Genomic DNA, 16,314 nt, shown 5'->3' with positions numbered 1-16,314 from the left:
CTAGCTTTTAGAATACTATTGTTTTGCAGTTCTATCATCCCTTCAAATGTGACAAATTCTGAAGGAGGCTTCTGTTACGGCATCACTGTCTTTAACTTGCGAATGGAACGTATCTTGTTGAGTATGGAAACCTTCCAGTAAGGAACATATCTTAGTTTTTCTTAAATTGTTGTTAGGTGGATACAAGTCTTTGGACTCAGGGTGACAAGATTTCATGGTGTCATTGCAGGTTTGTTTTCTTTAATGCAGTGATAGTCTTTTGACAAAGAAGACACATTGGTTTTCCATTTATCTCTGCAAAAGTGAATTCCATCACCTAAACAGGCTTGAAAACCCTGTGTTCATCCAACAAGCTTCTCTTCTTTGTTGCCATAATGTTTCTTATTAAAAAGAAAAGTGTATACCAGTGTTTTGGGTGTTTAGCTTGAAGCTTCAGGTTATACATTTCTTGGAGTGATTTTACTGTAAAAAGAGATGTTTCCAAACCATAGTGTGTTCCAGCCTGCAGTGGGTGGAGAGCTGGGCACGTCGGGCTGGACACGAGAGGCAAAAAAGGACAAACGCCTAAGAGCCCCATCCTGGTTTCCCAGCAGGACTGTTGTCCCCATTCAGAAGTCCATCGCTCCGTGCAGGATGGAGACAGGGCTGCCCGGCTGTGGTGCCAGACCCAAACGTGGCCAGTGTGAGCCAATCGGCACCTCTCAGGCTCTGCCCACAAGGCTAAGCAGCCAGCACTTCCCACAATACCCCAGCGCTCCTGGCACCTGCTCCCTGGGAGCTAGAAACACCAACACCCTGTACCCATCTGTTCCAGCCAGCCAGTCTGCTTGTGTCTTTCAATGCTCACCCCGCCTGGGAGACGCCTCACCGTAGTGGAGTATGTTACCAGTGGAGACCATGTTCAAAGGATCCCACCCACGGGCCCTGTGTTGAGCCCTGCATAAACCCAAATTGTACCATGGGCCGCAAGCCGCATTGTTGAGTAGCCCTGGGCTAGAGGGTTCCTGGTATTAGCACGTGTTTGATTCCTAGGCCCGAAAGTCCACAACACTCCTCTGTGATTTAAAAGGTGCCTCTAGCTTATAAGGTGCCAGTCCTACAATGTAAACATATGAACAACCACAGTCATTTCTCATCATCCATTCCAGAAAAATGAGTGCACTTCCGGGCGGAGTCCAAAATAAAAGTTCAAAAGCGGAAGACCCGCAGGGAGTGTGGGGCCAGCGGGGGACTGGCTACGCACTCACCCGAGTCTTTGAAATGCCAGCTCCCCACAGCATCAGCTCCTGCTCCTCCTCCCTTGCTGCCTTTCTCTGATAGAGATAGCAAGTGGAGACGTGACTAGTTGCATCACTAGTTCACTATCTGATAAGCTCATGCTTATTGCATAGTCAGCTAATGGACTAGTTGCTTACATCCCTAGTATGGAGGTGGATAACTGCAGCTCATTTTTGCAGATGCAAACACAAATTTTGTGTCTGCACAGGGCTAAGCCTATGGCCCAAATCAAGGATCCGAGCTCCATTGTGCTAGCGCTGCACAGAAACACAAGAAGATAGATTGTGACCCTGGAGAGTAAGCCATTTTATGTTTGCTTTTTTTCTATTACTAAAGGGTTAAATGAGCAATGCTGCATTTTTGGTGCTGAACTTTTATAACCATGGTTTTCTGTATGTGCACACATACTTTTCAATCACCGTCATTGGGTCCCATCATCTACAAGAACTTAATTCTGGGTACGTCTACACTAGCCCCCTAGTTTGAACTAGGGAGGCTACTGAGGGCAACCGAAATTGCAAATGAAGCGTGGGATTTAAATATCCCGCGCTTCATTAGCATGTTCCCGGGCAGTCGCCATTTTGGAAACTGACTAGCCCGGAATAACTGCCCGCATCTACACGCGACAGTGAAACGGGAGTTTGAAGTAAACCCCTTAACTCGAATTAGCTGTTAAAACTCATTCCACGAGGAGTAACAGCTAATTTGAGTTAGGGGTTTACTTTGAATTCCCGTTTCACTGCAGCGTGTAGATACGGGCAGTTATTCCGGGCTAGTCACTTTCCAAAATGGCGACCGCCCGGGAACATGCTAATAAAGCGCGGGATATTTAAATCCTACGCTTCATTCGTAATTTCAGTCGCCCTCATTAGCCTCCCTAGTTCGAACTAGGGGGCTAGTGTAGACGTAGCCTTTGTAATTCACAATTCAGTCATTCATATACTGGCAAATATACAGTAGGAGTTCTCACACTGTATTCTGAATGGCAAATATTCAGACATATTAGATGGACATTAAGAGATAAGCATGGCTGTCCACAAGAGAAATGATTAGCAAGTGCCAATTCATAATGATAACACTGCCTACTCACAACCTTACTAATAAGTTTAAAACTAAAACCAGAGTGAAAACAAATCACAAAGTATGAGCTTCTAAGTTGGGTGACTGATGGCAAGTCAGACCTATTCAAAATAAGTATGATTTCTGGAAGATAAAAACAGACAATCATGAATAAATGACCAAAGTTGACACTGAATTGATAAGCCAGAATGAAATGCTAGAATTGGACTCTGAGAAGTCCAACCACTTTAAAAAAGAAAAAAAAAAAGCCTTCAACACCAGAGTCATTTGCATAGTAAAAGCTCCCCGATCCTTCACGTTCCAAAGAACATTAAACAATACTGTTTCTTAAATCTGCTGTTAAAAATGAGGAGCTACATACAACAGACCAGTGGTTCTCAAAGTTTTATATTAATGCTCCTTTTCACACAAAAACACAGAAAGCATCTAAGTGTGACACCCTTTATGAATTAAAACACTTTTTATATTTAACACTATTATAAATGCTCAAGAGAAGTGGGATTTGGAGTGTAGAGGCTCACACTTTGCAACCCACCATGTAATAATCTGTGACCTGAGCGGACACAACCACCAGTTTGAATGCCCTTACAATACATGATCAAATGGGTATAGAACGGGTAAACACTTGCTACACAGGCTCTGAAAACAACAAAACTGCAGTTACAAGGTTACCATTCAAATCGCTCTATGTATTTTAGAAAAGTACATCTGTCCATCGGTATGTGTGCTGTTTGTTCAAGAACTCTTAGATGGTAAGAGTTACGACCACCAAATTTGATATGCAGCTTCCTTGTCTCCTGACTTAAAGCAAGGCAGGATCTGGTTATGCCATAAAAATGGAAATTGCCTAGAATGGGACTCTTTTCCCTAACATGGAAAGAGAGGGGCCTGATCAAATGAGAGCAAAAGACAGAGTGACCACTGGGGGCCGTGAGCGTGGGGGATAGCTAAAGTGCAGGGTGAGCAGTAGAAGCAGCTGTACCAGCAACAGAGTGGCCAGCTGGGGCTGGGGCTTGCCATCTCGCTGGCCACTGGACTGGGTAAGTAGCCCTCTTGCCCCAAACAAGGATCTTAAAGACTTCTCAGTTAGTCAATTATCCGATAAGCAAAGGCTTATGAGATAGTCAATCAATTAATCGAATACTCAATTCCCTGCCTTTATCAGATAGAGGCAGCAAACGGGGGAGAAGGATAATTCAAAGCGGCTGGCTGATCCCCGCCCCGCCCCCGGAAAGGTCCATGTGAAGCGAGAATTCTCTTCTCTCCGCGATTTGGATTGGGAGTCATTCAGGCCTGAGCAACGCAGGCCCTGCTACAGGAGACGCCGTGGTGCCGAAAGAGGAGCAGTGGGAAAGCAGCGAGAGGCAGCCAGCTTGCCCAGCTGGCCCTTTTTCCCCACCTAAGACACTTTTTCCCCTTTTTCCCCAGCCCCGTCCTCGGTGAGGGAGAGCAGGCCCTTCTCGCCTTGAGGCGGCAGGCGAGGCGAGGCGAGGCTGACGAGGGGTTCCTGCGGAAGGACGTGCTCCTTCGCTTCTCCTTCCTCCTCCCGCTTTCTGCCTGGCGGCTGGCCGGTCCCCGCCCGCCCCGGCCCCCGCAGGGGTCCCTGTGAAGCCAGGATCCTCTTCTCTCTGCGGTTCATCTTGGGAGGCTTCCGGGCCTGAGCGACGCAGCCCCTGCTGCGGGAGATGCCGTGGTGCCCTTTTCCGAAGCGAGCTGCGGGAAAGCAGCGAGCGCCAGCGTAGGGACGAAGCCGGCTTACCCGGCTGGCCCTTTTTCCCCGCCTAGGACACTAGATGGGCGGGAAGAGAAAAGATGGAACGCTTCACGAATGTGCGTGTCATCCTTGCGCAGGGGCCATGCTAATCTTCTCTGTATCGTTCCAATTTTAGTATATGTGCCGCCGAAGCAAGCACAGGGAGAATGCCTGGTCCGGAGCTATAAATACCTCAGCGTCCGTGGCGTCTTCCAAGTGAGGGCGAGCGAGGGCGGTCCGGCCGTTCTAAGGAGCCCATGTGGAGCAGTGTCCTAGATTTCCTCTTTGCGTCCTTCGCCTCCCATGTGGGGCCGCCACCCAGTGGAGCAGCAAAAAACCTTCGTGCGGGACCAGCGGACGCAGGTCGTGGCATGCGAAGGAGAGCAAGGCATGCTGGGAGCCAGCATACGGTGAAGTGGCGGGAGTGCCGTCCTCTGCGCCTGGAAGAGGGAAGGGTCAAGCAGGTGTGAGGATGGGAGGGGAGTCGGGCCAAGTGCTGGCTGAGGGCTCCTGACCCGTCCGTGTCCGGGGAGACGGCGCCGAGGGCAGGTGGGCCTCAGAGGGAGAGGCCAGGCGTCCACGCGGTATGGGGAGGTGGGCATCGGGCCAAAGGCGATTGAGATCTTCAGAGAAGGAGGCTTTCTCTTCCCGTCCTCGGTGAGGGAGAGCAGGCCCTTCTCGCCTCGAGGCGGCAGGCGAGGCGAGGCGAGGCTGGCGAGTGGTTCCTGCGGAAGGACGTGCTCCTTCGCTTCTCCTTCCTCCTCCCGCTTTCTGCCTGGCGGCTGGCCGGTCCCCGCCCGCCCCGGCCCCCGCAGGGGTCCCTGTGAAGCGAGGATCCTCTTCTCTCCGCGGTTCATCTTGGGAGGCTTCCGGGCCTGAGCGACGCAGCCCCTGCTGCGGGAGATGCCGTGGTGCCCTTTTGCGAAGCGAGCTGCGGGAAAGCAGCGAGCGCCAGCGTAGGGACGAAGCCGGCTTGCCCAGCTGGCCCTTTTCCCCCGCCTAGGACACTAGATGGGCGGGAAGAGAAAAGATGGAACGCTTCACGAATGTGCGTGTCATCCTTGCGCAGGGGCCATGCTAATCTTCTCTGTATCGTTCCAATTTTAGTATATGTGCCGCCAAAGCAAGCACAGGGAGAATGCCTGGTCCGGAGCTATAAATACCTCAGCGTCCGTGGCGTCTTCCAAGTGAGGGCGAGCGAGGGCGGGCCGGCCGTTCTAAGGAGCCCATGTGGAGCAGTGTCCTAGATTTCCTCTTTGCGTCCTTCGCCTCCCATGTGGGGCCGCCACCCAGTGGAGCAGCAAAAAACCTTCGTGCGGGACCAGCGGACGCAGGTCGTGGCATGCGAAGGAGAGCAAGGCATACTGGGAGCCAGCATACGGTGAAGTGGCGGGAGTGCCGTCCTCTGCGCCTGGAAGAGGGAAGGGTCAAGCAGGTGTGAGGATGGGAGGGGAGTCGGGCCAAGTGCTGGCTGAGGGCTCCTGACCCGTCCGTGTCCGGGGAGACGGCGCCGAGGGCAGGTGGGCCTCAGAGGGAGAGGCCAGGCGTCCACGCGGTATGGGGAGGTGGGCATCGGGCCAAAGGCGATTGAGATCTTCAGAGAAGGAGGCTTTCTCTTCCCGTCCTCGGTGAGGGAGAGCAGGCCCTTCTCGCCTCGAGGCGGCAGGCGAGGCGAGGCGAGGCTGGCGAGTGGTTCCTGCGGAAGGACGTGCTCCTTCGCTTCTCCTTCCTCCTCCCGCTTTCTGCCTGGCGGCTGGCCGGTCCCCGCCCGCCCCGGCCCCCGCAGGGGTCCCTGTGAAGCGAGGATCCTCTTCTCTCCGCGGTTCATCTTGGGAGGCTTCCGGGCCTGAGCGACGCAGCCCCTGCTACGGGAGATGCCGTGGTGCCCTTTTCCGAAGCGAGCTGCGGGAAAGCAGCGAGCGCCAGCGTAGGGACGAAGCCGGCTTGCCCAGCTGGCCCTTTTCCCCCGCCTAGGACACTAGATGGGCGGGAAGAGAAAAGATGGAACGCTTCACGAATGTGCGTGTCATCCTTGTGCAGGGGCCATGCTAATCTTCTCTGTATCGTTCCAATTTTAGTATATGTGCCGCCGAAGCAAGCACAAGGTGAATGCCTGGTCCGGAGCTATAAATACCTCAGCGTCCGTGGCGTCTTCCAAGTGAGGGCGAGCGAGGGCGGGCCGGCCGTTCTAAGGAGCCCATGTGGAGCAGTGTCCTAGATTTCCTCTTTGCGTCCTTCGCCTCCCATGTGGGGCCGCCACCCAGTGGAGCAGCAAAAAACCTTCGTGCGGGACCAGCGGACGCAGGTCGTGGCATGCGAAGGAGAGCAAGGCATACTGGGAGCCAGCATACGGTGAAGTGGCGGGAGTGCCGTCCTCTGCGCCTGGAAGAGGGAAGGGTCAAGCAGGTGTGAGGATGGGAGGGGAGTCGGGCCAAGTGCAGGCTGAGGGCTCCTGACCCGTCCGTGTCCGGGGAGACGGCGCCGAGGGCAGGTGGGCCTCAGAGGGAGAGGCCAGGCGTCCACGCGGTATGGGGAGGTGGGCATCGGGCCAAAGGCGATTGAGATCTTCAGAGAAGGAGGCTTTCTCTTCCCGTCCTCGGTGAGGGAGAGCAGGCCCTTCTCGCCTCGAGGCGGCAGGCGAGGCGAGGCTGGCGAGTGGTTCCTGCGGAAGGACGTGCTCCTTCGCTTCTCCTTCCTCCTCCCGCTTTCTGCCTGGCGGCTGGCCGGTCCCCGCCCCCCGCAGGGGTCCCTGTGAAGCGAGGATCCTCTTCTCTCCGCGGTTCATCTTGGGAGGCTTCCGGGCCTGAGCGACGCAGCCCCTGCTGCGGGAGATGCCGTGGTGCCCTTTTCCGAAGCGAGCTGCGGGAAAGCAGCGAGCGCCAGCGTAGGGACGAAGACGGCTTGCCCAGCTGGCCCTTTTCCCCCGCCTAGGACACTAGATGGGCAGGAAGAGAAAAGATGGAACGCTTCACGAATGTGCGTGTCATCCTTGCGCAGGGGCCATGCTAATCTTCTCTGTATCGTTCCAATTTTAGTATATGTGCCGCCGAAGCAAGCACAGGGAGAATGCCTGGTCCGGAGCTATAAATACCTCAGCGTCCGTGGCGTCTTCCAAGTGAGGGCGAGCGAGGGCGGTCCGGCCGTTCTAAGGAGCCCATGTGGAGCAGTGTCCTAGATTTCCTCTTTGCGTCCTTCGCCTCCCATGTGGGGCCGCCACCCAGTGGAGCAGCAAAAAACCTTCGTGCGGGACCAGCGGACGCAGGTCGTGGCATGCGAAGGAGAGCAAGGCATGCTGGGAGCCAGCATACGGTGAAGTGGCGGGAGTGCCGTCCTCTGCGCCTGGAAGAGGGAAGGGTCAAGCAGGTGTGAGGATGGGAGGGGAGTCGGGCCAAGTGCTGGCTGAGGGCTCCTGACCCGTCCGTGTCCGGGGAGACGGCGCCGAGGGCAGGTGGGCCTCAGAGGGAGAGGCCAGGCGTCCACGCGGTATGGGGAGGTGGGCATCGGGCCAAAGGCGATTGAGATCTTCAGAGAAGGAGGCTTTCTCTTCCCGTCCTCGGTGAGGGAGAGCAGGCCCTTCTCGCCTCGAGGCGGCAGGCGAGGCGAGGCGAGGCTGGCGAGTGGTTCCTGCGGAAGGACGTGCTCCTTCGCTTCTCCTTCCTCCTCCCGCTTTCTGCCTGGCGGCTGGCCGGTCCCCGCCCGCCCCGGCCCCCGCAGGGGTCCCTGTGAAGCGAGGATCCTCTTCTCTCCGCGGTTCATCTTGGGAGGCTTCCGGGCCTGAGCGACGCAGCCCCTGCTACGGGAGATGCCGTGGTGCCCTTTTCCGAAGCGAGCTGCGGGAAAGCAGCGAGCGCCAGCGTAGGGACGAAGCCGGCTTGCCCAGCTGGCCCTTTTCCCCCGCCTAGGACACTAGATGGGCGGGAAGAGAAAAGATGGAACGCTTCACGAATGTGCGTGTCATCCTTGTGCAGGGGCCATGCTAATCTTCTCTGTATCGTTCCAATTTTAGTATATGTGCCGCCGAAGCAAGCACAAGGTGAATGCCTGGTCCGGAGCTATAAATACCTCAGCGTCCGTGGCGTCTTCCAAGTGAGGGCGAGCGAGGGCGGGCCGGCCGTTCTAAGGAGCCCATGTGGAGCAGTGTCCTAGATTTCCTCTTTGCGTCCTTCGCCTCCCATGTGGGGCCGCCACCCAGTGGAGCAGCAAAAAACCTTCGTGCGGGACCAGCGGACGCAGGTCGTGGCATGCGAAGGAGAGCAAGGCATGCTGGGAGCCAGCATACGGTGAAGTGGCGGGAGTGCCGTCCTCTGCGCCTGGAAGAGGGAAGGGTCAAGCAGGTGTGAGGATGGGAGGGGAGTCGGGCCAAGTGCTGGCTGAGGGCTCCTGACCCGTCCGTGTCCGGGGAGACGGCGCCGAGGGCAGGTGGGCCTCAGAGGGAGAGGCCAGGCGTCCACGCGGTATGGGGAGGTGGGCATCGGGCCAAAGGCGATTGAGATCTTCAGAGAAGGAGGCTTTCTCTTCCCGTCCTCGGTGAGGGAGAGCAGGCCCTTCTCGCCTCGAGGCGGCAGGCGAGGCGAGGCGAGGCTGGCGAGTGGTTCCTGCGGAAGGACGTGCTCCTTCGCTTCTCCTTCCTCCTCCCGCTTTCTGCCTGGCGGCTGGCCGGTCCCCGCCCGCCCCGGCCCCCGCAGGGGTCCCTGTGAAGCGAGGATCCTCTTCTCTCCGCGGTTCATCTTGGGAGGCTTCCGGGCCTGAGCGACGCAGCCCCTGCTACGGGAGATGCCGTGGTGCCCTTTTCCGAAGCGAGCTGCGGGAAAGCAGCGAGCGCCAGCGTAGGGACGAAGCCGGCTTGCCCAGCTGGCCCTTTTCCCCCGCCTAGGACACTAGATGGGCGGGAAGAGAAAAGATGGAACGCTTCACGAATGTGCGTGTCATCCTTGTGCAGGGGCCATGCTAATCTTCTCTGTATCGTTCCAATTTTAGTATATGTGCCGCCGAAGCAAGCACAAGGTGAATGCCTGGTCCGGAGCTATAAATACCTCAGCGTCCGTGGCGTCTTCCAAGTGAGGGCGAGCGAGGGCGGGCCGGCCGTTCTAAGGAGCCCATGTGGAGCAGTGTCCTAGATTTCCTCTTTGCGTCCTTCGCCTCCCATGTGGGGCCGCCACCCAGTGGAGCAGCAAAAAACCTTCGTGCGGGACCAGCGGACGCAGGTCGTGGCATGCGAAGGAGAGCAAGGCATACTGGGAGCCAGCATACGGTGAAGTGGCGGGAGTGCCGTCTTCTGCGCCTGGAAGAGGGAAGGGTCAAGCAGGTGTGAGGATGGGAGGGGAGTCGGGCCAAGTGCAGGCTGAGGGCTCCTGACCCGTCCGTGTCCGGGGAGACGGCGCCGAGGGCAGGTGGGCCTCAGAGGGAGAGGCCAGGCGTCCACGCGGTATGGGGAGGTGGGCATCGGGCCAAAGGCGATTGAGATCTTCAGAGAAGGAGGCTTTCTCTTCCCGTCCTCGGTGAGGGAGAGCAGGCCCTTCTCGCCTCGAGGCGGCAGGCGAGGCGAGGCGAGGCTGGCGAGTGGTTCCTGCGGAAGGACGTGCTCCTTCGCTTCTCCTTCCTCCTCCCGCTTTCTGCCTGGCGGCTGGCCGGTCCCCGCCCCCCGCAGGGGTCCCTGTGAAGCGAGGATCCTCTTCTCTCCGCGGTTCATCTTGGGAGGCTTCCGGGCCTGAGCGACGCAGCCCCTGCTGCGGGAGATGCCGTGGTGCCCTTTTCCGAAGCGAGCTGCGGGAAAGCAGCGAGCGCCAGCGTAGGGACGAAGCCGGCTTGCCCAGCTGGCCCTTTTCCCCCGCCTAGGACACTAGATGGGCAGGAAGAGAAAAGATGGAACGCTTCACGAATGTGCGTGTCATCTTTGCGCAGGGGCCATGCTAATCTTCTCTGTATCGTTCCAATTTTAGTATATGTGCCGCCGAAGCAAGCACAGGGAGAATGCCTGGTCCGGAGCTATAAATACCTCAGCGTCCGTGGCGTCTTCCAAGTGAGGGCGAGCGAGGGCGGGCCGGCCGTTCTAAGGAGCCCATGTGGAGCAGTGTCCTAGATTTCCTCTTTGCGTCCTTCGCCTCCCATGTGGGGCCGCCACCCAGTGGAGCAGCAAAAAACCTTCGTGCGGGACCAGCGGACGCAGGTCGTGGCATGCGAAGGAGAGCAAGGCATGCTGGGAGCCAGCATACGGTGAAGTGGCGGGAGTGCCGTCCTCTGCGCCTGGAAGAGGGAAGGGTCAAGCAGGTGTGAGGATGGGAGGGGAGTCGGGCCAAGTGCTGGCTGAGGGCTCCTGACCCGTCCGTGTCCGGGGAGACGGCGCCGAGGGCAGGTGGGCCTCAGAGGGAGAGGCCAGGCGTCCACGCGGTATGGGGAGGTGGGCATCGGGCCAAAGGCGATTGAGATCTTCAGAGAAGGAGGCTTTCTCTTCCCGTCCTCGGTGAGGGAGAGCAGGCCCTTCTCGCCTCGAGGCGGCAGGCGAGGCGAGGCTGGCGAGTGGTTCCTGCGGAAGGACGTGCTCCTTCGCTTCTCCTTCCTCCTCCCGCTTTCTGCCTGGCGGCTGGCCGGTCCCCGCCCCCCGCAGGGGTCCCTGTGAAGCGAGGATCCTCTTCTCTCCGCGGTTCATCTTGGGAGGCTTCTGGGCCTGAGCGACGCAGCCCCTGCTGCGGGAGATGCCGTGGTGCCCTTTTCCGAAGCGAGCTGCGGGAAAGCAGCAAGCGCCTGCGTAGGGACGAAGCCGGCTTGCCCAGCTGGCCCTTTTCCCCCGCCTAGGACACTAGATGGGCAGGAAGAGAAAAGATGGAACGCTTCACGAATGTGCGTGTCATCCTTGCGCAGGGGCCATGCTAATCTTCTCTGTATCGTTCCAATTTTAGTATATGTGCCGCCGAAGCAAGCACAGGGAGAATGCCTGGTCCAGAGCTATAAATACCTCAGCGTCCGTGGCGTCTTCCAAGTGAGGGCGAGCGAGGGCGGGCCGGCCGTTCTAAGGAGCCCATGTGGCGCAGTGTCCTAGATTTCCTCTTTGCGTCCTTCGCCTCCCATGTGGGGCCGCCACCCAGTGGAGCAGCAAAAAACCTTCGTGCGGGACCAGCGGACGCAGGTCGTGGCATGCGAAGGAGAGCAAGGCATGCTGGGAGCCAGCATACGGTGAAGTGGCGGGAGTGCCGTCCTCTGCGCCTGGAAGAGGGAAGGGTCAAGCAGGTGTGAGGATGGGAGGGGAGTCGGGCCAAGTGCTGGCTGAGGGCTCCTGACCCGTCCGTGTCCGGGGAGACGGCGCCGAGGGCAGGTGGGCCTCAGAGGGAGAGGCCAGGCGTCCACGCGGTATGGGGAGGTGGGCATCGGGCCAAAGGCGATTGAGATCTTCAGAGAAGGAGGCTTTCTCTTCCCGTCCTCGGTGAGGGAGAGCAGGCCCTTCTCGCCTCGAGGCGGCAGGCGAGGCGAGGCGAGGCTGGCGAGTGGTTCCTGCGGAAGGACGTGCTCCTTCGCTTCTCCTTCCTCCTCCCGCTTTCTGCCTGGCGGCTGGCCGGTCCCCGCCCGCCCCGGCCCCCGCAGGGGTCCCTGTGAAGCAAGGATCCTCTTCTCTCCGCGGTTCATCTTGGGAGGCTTCCGGGCCTGAGCGACGCAGCCCCTGCTGCGGGAGATGCCGTGGTGCCCTTTTGCGAAGCGAGCTGCGGGAAAGCAGCGAGCGCCAGCGTAGGGACGAAGCCGGCTTGCCCAGCTGGCCCTTTTCCCCCGCCTACGACACTAGTTGGGCGGGAAGAGAAAAGATGGAACGCTTCACGAATGTGCGTGTCATCCTTGCGCAGGGGCCATGCTAATCTTCTCTGTATCGTTCCAATTTTAGTATATGTGCCGCCGAAGCAAGCACAAGGTGAGTGCCTGGTCCGGAGCTATAAATACCTCAGCGTCCGTGGCGTCTTCCAAGTGAGGGCGAGCGAGGGCGGGCCGGCCGTTCTAAGGAGCCCATGTGGCGCAGTGTCCTAGATTTCCTCTTTGCGTCCTTCGCCTCCCATGTGGGGCCGCCACCCAGTGGAGCAGCAAAAAACCTTCGTGCGGGACCAGCGGACGCAGGTCGTGGCATGCGAAGGAGAGCAAGGCATGCTGGGAGCCAGCATACGGTGAAGTGGCGGGAGTGCCGTCCTCTGCGCCTGGAAGAGGGAAGGGTCAAGCAGGTGTGAGGATGGGAGGGGAGTCGGGCCAAGTGCTGGCTGAGGGCTCCTGACCCGTCCGTGTCCGGGGAGACGGCGCCGAGGGCAGGTGGGCCTCAGAGGGAGAGGCCAGGCGTCCACGCGGTATGGGGAGGTGGGCATCGGGCCAAAGGCGATTGAGATCTTCAGAGAAGGAGGCTTTCTCTTCCCGTCCTCGGTGAGGGAGAGCAGGCCCTTCTCGCCTCGAGGCGGCAGGCGAGGCGAGGCGAGGCGAGGCTGGCGAGTGGTTCCTGCGGAAGGACGTGCTCCTTCGCTTCTCCTTCCTCCTCCCGCTTTCTGCCTGGCGGCTGGCCGGTCCCCGCCCGCCCCGGCCCCCGCAGGGGTCCCTGTGAAGCGAGGATCCTCTTCTCTCCGCGGTTCATCTTGGGAGGCTTCCGGGCCTGAGCGACGCAGCCCCTGCTGCGGGAGATGCCGTGGTGCCCTTTTGCGAAGCGAGCTGCGGGAAAGCAGCGAGCGCCAGCGTAGGGACGAAGCCGGCTTGCCCAGCTGGCCCTTTTCCCCCGCCTACGACACTAGTTGGGCGGGAAGAGAAAAGATGGAACGCTTCACGAATGTGCGTGTCATCCTTGCGCAGGGGCCATGCTAATCTTCTCTGTATCGTTCCAATTTTAGTATATGTGCCGCCGAAGCAAGCACAAGGTGAATGCCTGGTCCGGAGCTATAAATACCTCAGCGTCCGTGGCGTCTTCCAAGTGAGGGCGAGCGAGGGCGGTCCGGCCGTTCTAAGGAGCCCATGTGGCGCAGTGTCCTAGATTTCCTCTTTGCGTCCTTCGCCTCCCATGTGGGGCCGCCACCCAGTGGAGCAGCAAAAAACCTTCGTGCGGGACCAGCGGACGCAGGTCGTGGCATGCGAAGGAGAGCAAGGCATGCTGGGAGCCAGCATACGGTGAAGTGGCGGGAGTGCCGTCCTCTGCGCCTGGAAGAGGGAAGGGTCAAGCAGGTGTGAGGATGGGAGGGGAGTCGGGCCAAGTGCTGGCTGAGGGCTCCTGACCCGTCCGTGTCCGGGGAGACGGCGCCGAGGGCAGGTGGGCCTCAGAGGGAGAGGCCAGGCGTCCACGCGGTATGGGGAGGTGGGCATCGGGCCAAAGGCGATTGAGATCTTCAGAGAAGGAGGCTTTCTCTTCCCGTCCTCGGTGAGGGAGAGCAGGCCCTTCTCGCCTCGAGGCGGCAGGCGAGGCGAGGCGAGGCGAGGCTGGCGAGTGGTTCCTGCGGAAGGACGTGCTCCTTCGCTTCTCCTTCCTCCTCCCGCTTTCTGCCTGGCGGCTGGCCGGTCCCCGCCCGCCCCGGCCCCCGCAGGGGTCCCTGTGAAGCGAGGATCCTCTTCTCTCCACGGTTCATCTTGGGAGGCTTCCGGGCCTGAGCGACGCAGCCCCTGCTGCGGGAGATGCCGTGGTGCCCTTTTCCGAAGCGAGCTGCGGGAAAGCAGCGAGCGCCAGCGTGGGGACGAAGCCGGCTTGCCCAGCTGGCCCTTTTTCCCCGCCTAGGACACTAGATGGGCGGGAAGAGAAAAGATGGAACGCTTCACGAATGTGCGTGTCATCCTTGCGCAGGGGCCATGCTAATCTTCTCTGTATCGTTCCAATTTTAGTATATGTGCCGCCGAAGCAAGCACAAGGTGAATGCCTGGTCCGGAGCTATAAATACCTCAGCGTCCGTGGCGTCTTCCAAGTGAGGGCGAGCGAGGGCGGGCCGGCCGTTCTAAGGAGCCCATGTGGCGCAGTGTCCTAGATTTCCTCTTTGCGTCCTTCGCCTCCCATGTGGGGCCGCCACCCAGTGGAGCAGCAAAAAACCTTCGTGCGGGACCAGCGGACGCAGGTCGTGGCATGCGAAGGAGAGCAAGGCATGCTGGGAGCCAGCATACGGTGAAGTGGCGGGAGTGCCGTCCTCTGCGCCTGGAAGAGGGAAGGGTCAAGCAGGTGTGAGGATGGGAGGGGAGTCGGGCCAAGTGCTGGCTGAGGGCTCCTGACCCGTCCGTGTCCGGGGAGACGGCGCCGAGGGCAGGTGGGCCTCAGAGGGAGAGGCCAGGCGTCCACGCGGTATGGGGAGGTGGGCATCGGGCCAAAGGCGATTGAGATCTTCAGAGAAGGAGGCTTTCTCTTCCCGTCCTCGGTGAGGGAGAGCAGGCCCTTCTCGCCTCGAGGCGGCAGGCGAGGCGAGGCGAGGCTGGCGAGTGGTTCCTGCGGAAGGACGTGCTCCTTCGCTTCTCCTTCCTCCTCCCGCTTTCTGCCTGGCGGCTGGCCGGTCCCCGCCCGCCCCGGCCCCCGCAGGGGTCCCTGTGAAGCCAGGATCCTCTTCTCTCTGCGGTTCATCTTGGGAGGCTTCCGGGCCTGAGCGACGCAGCCCCTGCTGCGGGAGATGCCGTGGTGCCCTTTTCCGAAGCGAGCTGCGGGAAAGCAGCGAGCGCCAGCGTAGGGACGAAGCCGGCTTACCCGGCTGGCCCTTTTTCCCCGCCTAGGACACTAGATGGGCGGGAAGAGAAAAGATGGAACGCTTCACGAATGTGCGCGTCATCCTTGCGCAGGGGCCATGCTAATCTTCTCTGTATCGTTCCAATTTTAGTATATGTGCCGCCGAAGCAAGCACAGGGAGAATGCCTGGTCCGGAGCTATAAATACCTCAGCGTCCGTGGCGTCTTCCAAGTGAGGGCGAGCGAGGGCGGTCCGGCCGTTCTAAGGAGCCCATGTGGCGCAGTGTCCTAGATTTCCTCTTTGCGTCCTTCGCCTCCCATGTGGGGCCGCCACCCAGTGGAGCAGCAAAAAACCTTCGTGCGGGACCAGCGGACGCAGGTCGTGGCATGCGAAGGAGAGCAAGGCATGCTGGGAGCCAGCATACGGTGAAGTGGCGGGAGTGCCGTCCTCTGCGCCTGGAAGAGGGAAGGGTCAAGCAGGTGTGAGGATGGGAGGGGAGTCGGGCCAAGTGCTGGCTGAGGGCTCCTGACCCGTCCGTGTCCGGGGAGACGGCGCCGAGGGCAGGTGGGCCTCAGAGGGAGAGGCCAGGCGTCCACGCGGTATGGGGGGGGTGGGCATCGAGCCAAAGGCGATTGAGATCTTCAGAGAAGGAGGCTTTCTCTTCCCGTCCTCGGTGAGGGAGAGCAGGCCCTTCTCGCCTCGAGGCGGTAGGCGAGGCGAGGCGAGGCTGGCGAGTGGTTCCTGCGGAAGGACGTGCTCCTTCGCTTATCCTTCCTCCTCCCGCTTTCTGCCTGGCGGCTGGCCGGTCCCCGCCCCCCGCAGGGGTCCCTGTGAAGCGAGGATCCTCTTCTCTCCGCGGTTCATCTTGGGAGGCTTCCGGGCCTGAGCGACGCAGCCCCTGCTGCGGGAGATGCCGTGGTGCCCTTTTCCGAAGCGAGCTGCGGGAAAGCAGCGAGCGCCAGCGTAGGGACGAAGCCGGCTTGCCCAGCTGGCCCTTTTCCCCCGCCTAGGACACTAGATGGGCAGGAAGAGAAAAGATGGAACGCTTCACGAATGTGCGTGTCATCCTTGCGCAGGGGCCATGCTAATCTTCTCTGTATCGTTCCAATTTTAGTATATGTGCCGCCGAAGCAAGCACAGGGAGAATGCCTGGTCCGGAGCTATAAATACCTCAGCGTCCGTGGCGTCTTCCAAGTGAGGGCGAGCGAGGGCGGTCCGGCCGTTCTAAGGAGCCCATGTGGAGCAGTGTCCTAGATTTCCTCTTTGCGTCCTTCGCCTCCCATGTGGGGCCGCCACCCAGTGGAGCAGCAAAAAACCTTCGTGCGGGACCAGCGGACGCAGGTCGTGGCATGCGAAGGAGAGCAAGGCATGCTGGGAGCCAGCATACGGTGAAGTGGCGGGAGTGCCGTCCTCTGCGCCTGGAAGAGGGAAGGGTCAAGCAGGTGTGAGGATGGGAGGGGAGTCGGGCCAAGTGCTGGCTGAGGGCTCCTGACCCGTCCGTGTCCAGGGAGACGGCGCCGAGGGCAGGTGGGCCTCAGAGGGAGAGGCCAGGCGTCCACGCGGT

At 59.7% G+C, this 16,314-nt stretch overlaps 13 non-coding genes across 13 annotated transcripts; all 13 read right to left on the bottom strand.

The window, feature by feature from the left end:
* Positions 1-4,164: 4,164 nt before the first annotated feature.
* Positions 4,165-4,271, bottom strand: LOC149521994 (U6 spliceosomal RNA). Its single transcript, XR_016347615.1, has one exon. It is a non-coding gene; the product is annotated as a U6 spliceosomal RNA (small nuclear RNA).
* An 864-nt stretch (positions 4,272-5,135) lies between these two features.
* Positions 5,136-5,242, bottom strand: LOC149521993 (U6 spliceosomal RNA). Its single transcript, XR_016347619.1, has one exon. It is a non-coding gene; the product is annotated as a U6 spliceosomal RNA (small nuclear RNA).
* Positions 5,243-6,106: 864 nt separating this feature from the next.
* On the bottom strand, positions 6,107-6,213 carry LOC149521992 (U6 spliceosomal RNA). Its single transcript, XR_016347618.1, has one exon. It is a non-coding gene; the product is annotated as a U6 spliceosomal RNA (small nuclear RNA).
* An 850-nt stretch (positions 6,214-7,063) lies between these two features.
* LOC149521991 (U6 spliceosomal RNA) lies at positions 7,064-7,170 on the bottom strand. Its single transcript, XR_016347614.1, has one exon. It is a non-coding gene; the product is annotated as a U6 spliceosomal RNA (small nuclear RNA).
* An 864-nt stretch (positions 7,171-8,034) lies between these two features.
* LOC149521990 (U6 spliceosomal RNA) lies at positions 8,035-8,141 on the bottom strand. Its single transcript, XR_016347617.1, has one exon. It is a non-coding gene; the product is annotated as a U6 spliceosomal RNA (small nuclear RNA).
* Positions 8,142-9,005: 864 nt separating this feature from the next.
* LOC149521989 (U6 spliceosomal RNA) lies at positions 9,006-9,112 on the bottom strand. Its single transcript, XR_016347616.1, has one exon. It is a non-coding gene; the product is annotated as a U6 spliceosomal RNA (small nuclear RNA).
* Positions 9,113-9,967: 855 nt separating this feature from the next.
* On the bottom strand, positions 9,968-10,074 carry LOC149521988 (U6 spliceosomal RNA). The gene has a single exon (XR_016347625.1). It is a non-coding gene; the product is annotated as a U6 spliceosomal RNA (small nuclear RNA).
* An 850-nt stretch (positions 10,075-10,924) lies between these two features.
* On the bottom strand, positions 10,925-11,031 carry LOC149521987 (U6 spliceosomal RNA). Its single transcript, XR_016347613.1, has one exon. It is a non-coding gene; the product is annotated as a U6 spliceosomal RNA (small nuclear RNA).
* Positions 11,032-11,895: 864 nt separating this feature from the next.
* On the bottom strand, positions 11,896-12,002 carry LOC149521986 (U6 spliceosomal RNA). Its single transcript, XR_016347612.1, has one exon. It is a non-coding gene; the product is annotated as a U6 spliceosomal RNA (small nuclear RNA).
* Positions 12,003-12,871: 869 nt separating this feature from the next.
* On the bottom strand, positions 12,872-12,978 carry LOC149521985 (U6 spliceosomal RNA). Its single transcript, XR_016347611.1, has one exon. It is a non-coding gene; the product is annotated as a U6 spliceosomal RNA (small nuclear RNA).
* Positions 12,979-13,847: 869 nt separating this feature from the next.
* Positions 13,848-13,954, bottom strand: LOC149521984 (U6 spliceosomal RNA). The gene has a single exon (XR_016347610.1). It is a non-coding gene; the product is annotated as a U6 spliceosomal RNA (small nuclear RNA).
* Positions 13,955-14,818: 864 nt separating this feature from the next.
* LOC149521983 (U6 spliceosomal RNA) lies at positions 14,819-14,925 on the bottom strand. The gene has a single exon (XR_016347622.1). It is a non-coding gene; the product is annotated as a U6 spliceosomal RNA (small nuclear RNA).
* Positions 14,926-15,781: 856 nt separating this feature from the next.
* On the bottom strand, positions 15,782-15,888 carry LOC149521982 (U6 spliceosomal RNA). Its single transcript, XR_016347609.1, has one exon. It is a non-coding gene; the product is annotated as a U6 spliceosomal RNA (small nuclear RNA).
* Positions 15,889-16,314: the final 426 nt, after the last annotated feature.

Source organism: Pelodiscus sinensis, chromosome 20 (genome assembly GCF_052426305.1).
Source record: "Pelodiscus sinensis isolate ZL-2025 chromosome 20, ASM5242630v1, whole genome shotgun sequence".
Lineage (NCBI taxonomy): Eukaryota > Metazoa > Chordata > Testudines > Trionychidae > Pelodiscus > Pelodiscus sinensis.
The sequence above is the reverse complement of the archived record's forward strand: the minus strand, read 5'-3'. Positions and strand labels throughout refer to the sequence as shown.